Source organism: Vipera berus (assembly GCF_964194415.1).
Source record: "Vipera berus genome assembly, chromosome: Z".
Taxonomy (NCBI): domain Eukaryota; kingdom Metazoa; phylum Chordata; class Lepidosauria; order Squamata; family Viperidae; genus Vipera; species Vipera berus.
In genome coordinates, this window is record NC_138205.1 from 29,196,688 (window position 1) to 29,204,482 (window position 7,795).

A 7,795-nucleotide genomic window follows, 5' to 3' on the forward strand; every position below is an offset into this window, starting at 1 on the left:
TCTTGCCCCTTTGTAAGACGAGTAGTAGAAACTGTAAGCTCTGACCTCAAGAGGGCATGTGGCTCCTGAATAATTTTTAGGTGGTTGCCCCAAGAATTTCTCTACCTAATAAAATTGTAGAAAATGTACAGGAAACATAACATAAGCCTAGAATAGGCCTGATGTAAAAAAATAATTAGCCATCCCTGCCAAGCTTACCACTTAAAAAATCCTGAATTTGAATATGACATATGTTTCTTGGAGGTGGCCCCATTTTATAAAACCTTTTACTTCTGGTATCCTTCATACTTCTAAGAAGCAAGTTAAATTTATACTATTTTAACAGGTTTCTGGCTTTTAGGCTTTTTTTTGGGGGGGGATGACCACCATAATTAGTTGAGTATTAATTGTTATGTACTGGGCTCTTCAGGAATACCACGTGGGTTGCTAGAGCAGCTAACGGCTCTCCAGCAACCCAGACTACAAGTCACCAGTGCTACAATTGGCTATCCCTAGGTGGCAATGGTTGTTTCAAACCTATTGGCTGCCGCCTAGGGGCTAGACTATATATTGCGGCTAGTTGCAGCCATTTGCTCAGTACAGATTCTGCACGAAATAAAATATGAGTTTCCCTGTACTCAGCTACCTTGTCTTCATTCCTGCGCCAAAGAACCCGCTATTTAACACTGGCGATGAAGGTGGGATCCTGCTTCACTAAAAAAGAGTGGAAGTCTACGAGGGGAAGGCAGTGCATGCCGGAGGGAAAAGGCATTTTCTCCCCCCCTCTCTCAAGGTCAGCTAGCAAGCTACGCTAGCGACCTCGTGCTCAGTGGACTCATTCCCTGAGCCTAGAAAGCAGGATTTGGAAAGAAATGCAGGAACCAGCAAAGAAAGAATGCCGAAGGTCGGGAAACTTTGGGAATTCGACGTAAAGCACCCAGAGGAATGGCCATCATATTTATCCCAGGTAGAGAACTACCTCAGGGCTAATCAGATCGTGGAAAAAGGACTGAAGGCTGCAACACTACTCTGCGTGTACAGCCCAGCAACCTTTGATTTGGCCGAGAACCTTTTTGTGCTGACACCGATTGAATCAGTCTCCTACATAGACCTCAAAAAGAAGCTAACCGGACATTTCCAGCCCAAGATGTCTGAAATGGCTTGGCGGTTCAAGTTCGACCAAAGAGTACAGCAACTGGGTGAATCAACTTCAGAGTTCATAGCAGGCCTGAGGCAGGCCACACGCCTTTGCAAATTTTCAAATTTAGAAGAGCGACTACGAGACTGGCTTGTCTGCAGCCTACGGGACCAAACGCTTCAGCAGAGACTCTTTGCTAGACCAAACTTAATGTTTTCTGAAGCACAAGACGAAGTGATGGCTGATGAAGCCGCCGGAGGCACAGTTCAAACAGTACAGCCTGCCAAAATGACAAAGTTTGAAGAAGCGGTACACCTTGAGGACGCCAAACGCACTGTGGAATCTTCCGAGGAAGAACCCAAAATCAACAGACTCCAAAAGCAACCCCATGCGCAACACTACAACAGCCTGCAGAGAGAGACAATTACAAGGCAGTTCTCTTACCGAGATGTAAGGGGTGCGGCGGCAACCATTTTCGCGCTAACTGCAGATTTCAATCAGCCACGTGCAGAGCTTGTGGAAGGACAGGCCACATCGCAGTGGTTTGCAGAGTCCGACAGAGAGACCGGCCACCCAAACATCAGTCGAAAGAACCGACTAGGAGAGGTACTGGGGCCCAGGGACCAGTTAGTGTGGGGTTTTTCAGAAGCCGTAGAAGCGTATGCCGCACTGGGGCTCGACAACCCCTCAAACCTAAACTCAGGCTTTTGGTAGAGCTACAAGGAGTTCCATGTAAGATGGAATTGGACTCTGGCTCTGCAGTCTCAATTATTTCTCAAGACACTTTTAACTTTGTGTGTAGGCACAGTAACAATTGGGCCAACCTAAGACCCTCAGATATAATCCTAACTGATTTTCAAAATGCTCACGTTAAAGTTAAGGGAGAAGCCACTTTGACAGTAAAATTTAAGGGGTTTTGGGGGCACCTGGATGTAATAGTAGTAGGGGGCCAGAGAATGAGTCTCATTGGACTCAATTGGTTTGATGCTTTAGTATTCAGATTACTGCTATAAACCAGACACAAACTGCAGACCTCGCATCAGTATGCGAGGACTATGCAAATGTTTTTGATTCAACCCTAGGAACATACACAGGCCCGCCTACCTCATTTAAGCTAGATCCCAACGTAGTCCCAATCAGGGTTAAGCCTCGTAGGGTCCCCTTTGCCTTAAAACATAAAATTGATTCAGAAATTGATAAGCTTGTAGAACAGGGCGTATTACAGCCTGTTGATGGTGGGGAGTGGGAAACTCCTATTGTCACTCCACTTAAAGCCAATGGGGAAATTCGCATTTGCGCTGACTATAAATGCACTCTAAATAAAGCCCTCAAGCAACACGCTTACCCGGTCCCAGTGGTCAACCATATTTTAGCCTCCTTGCAAGGGGGTACTATTTTTGCTAATTTTTGGTCAAATTACCAAAGCATCCGGACCCCTATCTTATGAAGTGGGGTTGGAGGGAGGGCGAGTTGTCAGATGACACATTGATCAGCTCAGGAAACGGTTTCCAGAAGGGCCACTAAGTGAGGACTGTGTCATAAGTCCCTTCCAAGATCCTCAAGCTTGCGGCCAAGCCAGCCTTCACATGGACTACCAGGACTTTTCCTTCTTAACAGGTGGAACCAGAGAGAGAACTGGGGAGCTCTGGAGTGCAACATGGACCCCCTGAAGGAAAAAGCCATCTGAACTTCAGCAACCGCTGCGCCTACTCTGCGGATCAGTCTGACTCTGGGGTGGGCCAACCTGGAGAGGCCAGCCAAAGAGCATCTAATCCCCTTGACTCAGGAGCACAAAGGGACACAAGTCTACCCAGCCCACTGGGTAAGCTGGTAGACCACAAAGTGATTGGAACTCTGAGATGTTCCACTACGGCACACAAGCCTCCTTCATATCTTGCTGACTACGTTGTAAAATAAAGAGCTATAATATTGTGTATTGCTGTATGCCACTATACTACAGAAACTAGTGCTATGTTGTAACTGTCTAAGTATGCTATCCATGAAACCTATTCATTCAGACATTGTTTAATCACGTTGTAACCTATGTGGTTTTTTTTGTTCTATTACTTTTATTTTAGTGTTTTGATAATGGGTCTTGATAATTGCATTGAGACTAACTTGTGTTATTGTCTGATCTAAGAGGGGAGGGGTGTTATATACTGGGATCATAGTAATACCACGTGGGTTGCTGGAGCAGCTAACAGCTCTCCAGCAACCCAGACTCCAGCGCTACAATTGGCTATCCCTAGGCGGCAATGGTTGTTTCAAACCTATTGGCTGCCGCTGTTCTGTACCAGCCTGCTACTGGCCCTGCAGTAAAGGCAGGGACAACCCCTTTTACAAGAAGGCAAGAGGCTGGAATTAAGCCTGCCAAATTTATGAATAGAAAAACAAACAGAACAAGACACGAACCAAGAAACAGGAGCTTTTCAAGCGGTTGCCTTCAGCAAACCAGCCCTCCCACGCATTCCCCTTTTATACAGTTCAGGGCGTGGCTTCTCTCTGCCTCCTTCCGAGGTGCCCCATTGCCTTCCTCTGTTTACTCCTGATTGACTGCCTCCTGCGTCGGGCGTCCTTGAGCAGGGCCAGCTGTGGGTCATCTTCATCCACGCTGTCAGGGTCACACAGCTTGGTCTCCGTCGTGACCAGGTGGGAGGGGCCTGGCTGAGGGCTCTGCGGAGCCTCAAGGCCATCATCACCAAGCTCTTCAACCCCCCCCCTCCTCCTCCTCCTCTGAGTCGTCCAACCCAACTGCCGAACCCACAGGCTGACCCTGAATCACAACAGCCGCCTAGGGGCTAGACTATATATTGCGGCTAGTTGCAGCCATTTGCTCAGTACAGATTCTGCACGAAATAAAATATTAGTTTCCCTGTACTCAGCTACCTCGTCTTCATTGCTGCGCCAAAGAACCCACTATTTAACATTAATTATTTTAATTGGGGAGGGATTGTATTTTGACTAATATTCACTGCTTAGAGTCAGTATGGATGGGAGTGGATTATAATGATTGCTACATAAACAATTACCATGCTTACTTTGCTTAGCCTAATATAGAAACTTTAAATGACATTATTAACCCCCCCCCCATAAAAACCATATTTGCGTTCTTTTGGCAAAGATGAATAATTCAGAGTCCCCAGCAATGCTTCTGTGAACTGCAGAGCAAACCCAAAAAGAGTAAGGAGAAAATATTCTTCCCTTTAATAGCATTTTGTGACACTCTGAGGGGATAATATATATAGTTTTAAGTGCAGCATGACCCAGAAGTTAGATTTATATACTTGTCCCCTCTGTTAGAATTACAGACTGGCTGAACCAGGAGATGAGAAATAGCAGAAGCAGAAAAAGAGTCCATATTTGATACCTTTAAAAAAAAATTATGCAGTTGGTCACCTAACTGAAGAGACGGGCAATAGCAGGGATTTAATTTGCAGGCAACCAATTTCATGGAGGATTTAGAAAATAATGAAGAAACACCCCCCAGAACTGAGTTGGAGATCTGATACCTCTTTTAGACACTGCCGGCCAGACACATTTAAACCTTTTCACAATCTCATTTGAACTCAGCAACTGGTTCCATCCAACATCTGGTAGAGGGTGAGGTTGTCCACCACCACCACAACAAATTGCATTGCAACTTGTGGACTCAGTGGTGTCCTGGATGGCAGATCCAGTGTCCTACTTCCAGCTTGAAGCCTCTCACATATGGACTCAATTCACCAGAAATGTTGGGTTGCTTTCCTGCTCTTCCACTGCCTGGCATTGACTGGGTCAGTTGGCATCCTGGATCAAGCAATACAAAAGCAACTTGACAGCCATCAACTGATCCAGTTTGCTGACGTGAGATTTTGAACAGGAGGCAGAGAATGTCAACAGATTCACAAAATAGTAGACGTTGATCCTCATTACTAATTGTAAAGAAGTCTGGTCAAGGTTCTTTATTATAGTTCTGGAAATCAAGGGAGGATTTGGGGTAGGGGAGATTTGGCTTATCAGTATCTGTACAGTAATTAGTAATGCTAATTCTGGAGTTTAGATGCATTTTGAAAATCTCCCCTTATTTGTTTAAGTTTTCCCTCCACTCTTTCTAATTATTTCTTTTCTCTCAAAAGAAATTTACATAGTTTTCAAGGATAGGTTGGAGGTTGAATATTATTATTAATAATATTAATAACATTATTATTAGTGCTGTTGTACCAACATCCCTTCGTTGTCTTTTATATACATTTTTTATCCATGGGTCATTTGTGGTTGATGTTTTATTGTTTCCAGTTTGCATCATTGTTCTTATCTTAAAAAAAAGAAACAAAAGAATAAAAATAGATGCATTGTGGAATAAAATGCTGGAAAAAAGGCTTTATTCCTAAAATTAGAACTGTCAGTATTAAACAATAAGAATTGGAATGTATGGAGCAGCTTCCAAACCTATAACCTTTATCTTTTATAGCAATTTTGAACAATCCCCTCTCTGCATTTGAGTTAGTGTATGTAGGGCAGCTGCCAGCACTGCTGTCCTCTGGGCCCAATCAAGGAGAGACAGTATGAGTAATGGGGGGAGAAAGAGAGGTCAACGTGTCTATGTTTCCCTATCAATCACCACACCTTCTCTTTCAAAAGGCTCAGGATCCTGCATTTTAAAAAACCTTGCCAGTTAGGTTTTAGCCTAGCTCCTTGTTTGGCTGACAAGTACCTTGAAGCCTAAATGACCAGTTGCTGCAAGCTCCTTCAGAAAATATTCAACCTCTCTCTAGATACATACAAATCTTGTAGAATTTAGAGCAATGTTCTCAGTGCTTAGGACTTCCAGGTATATTGGAATTCAGGTCTCTTAATATTCCAGCTAGGAATTAGGGTTATCTATTTGTTTGTTTCCATGTTTCCTCAAACCCCTCAAAACAGGCTTGCTGTGGGATAAGCAAGCCTGAGAGGGGCCTGGCCTGAAGTCATCCATTAATTTTTGTTGGCTGCACTTATACTTAGCTCACCCTATCCTAATCCAGCTTCTTAACTACTGAAAACTAGGACAGGTAGGCCCCTGGTAAACACAGATTGCCTTAGACAGCCCGACTAATGAATGTTTATGGCATAAATGTTCGTGGACTCTGGAGCCCTCTTCATCACAGTAATGCTGGTAGTCTTTTGAAATGCTACTGCAAGGTATTAGCTGCCATGGGTTAATATATCCTCCTATCCAAACAGTTCCTGTATCACAGTAAGCCATGCATAGAGCATGCTAATTAGATAGCTTCTCATAATGTATAAAATAAACCATGTTTGATAGATCACAATAGATCGGTATGCCTAATAGACATAATCAAACTAATCGCATTATGGCATATATGAATCCTGCCGCTCTTTTACATTGGGTTGTACAAATAGGAAGAATGGGAAGATCCCCATTTATCATCTTTCCTATACACTTGTTGGCCACATGTTCATTAGCTGGTGCACAAACTGGCCATGAAACACTCATGCACCAAACATGGCAGCCAAGGCCAACAGGTACATTGATGTTGAAGATTAGGACACGGTTTGCATGCTCAATCTCTTGCCCGCTCTTCTTTGGGAGGGTATTTATTTAAACAATTCAATGGCTAATAGGTGACTGAGATAACTGGTAAGATGGGCTGGGGGTCCTGCAGTGAACTCAGCCTGAGAATCAGTGGTGTATTTAGATAATTTATATTTCTGGTATTCATGGCTGCTATTTCTTGGTGAAATATCTTCCTTCTTTGTGTGAGACAATGAATTTGAGCTGTTGCTTTGCTAGCCATGCTGCTGGCCCCTTTAGAGCGTATCTAAAACTGAGCTTAGCAACAGATGTTACATCTTTATATATGGGTAATGTTAAAGGAGAGAGTGTCCACAGCAAACTGAATACTTCTGATAACTTTCCTTCCTATTGCAATTATTTGCATTTTATAAATGTCTGTCGCTTTACTAGTAAGTTAGAAAAAATGTCTTGATATTGACATTCTCCAGGCTTATTTTATGGTGTGGTCCTTGTGACAGGTCATCAGCCAAGGCTGATGTCTTGTGGTTTTAAGTCTATCCAAAGTCCTTCCTTCCTTGGAATGCATCAGGACATATTCATTGCCTCCAATGATATTAGTTGGACATCATTTCACCAGTGATTTACCACATTTTACTTCCAGTTGTAGTAAGCCAGCACCAATGCACTTGGCAGCACGCTTCCTCATGCTTCTGTCTCACATTTTGTCCCCAAAGCTCCACCATTTATGTGCTTCCACTCCACTTTTGCCTGCCTGTTCCACCATCCAAGAACAGCATCTGGGATGTTAGGCTGAAAGACCATCACAGACTTAAGCACACTGAGAGTCCCTTTTTAGCCAAGTAAATCTGGATCCACACTCAAACTTTGGTCTGCCTCTGATCAGCCAACCTAAGATAATTCCCAGGTAATTATTTTGGCGGGAAACATAATGCAATAGCATTGGGCCTCAAGCCAGTGCCACTGTATTTCTCCCTTGCATTTGGTGCTGGTCAGTTGAGATCCTGATTTGGCTACATTGATAGATAAGATATAGGTTGGTGCTCAATCCTTGTTCACCCAAAGCTACATAAAGACATCCCATGCCTGTTTTGTAATTTCCATACATTTTGCACATGCTATCCGCTTTAGTCTTTGGCAATATAAATCAGGTTTCAACTGAT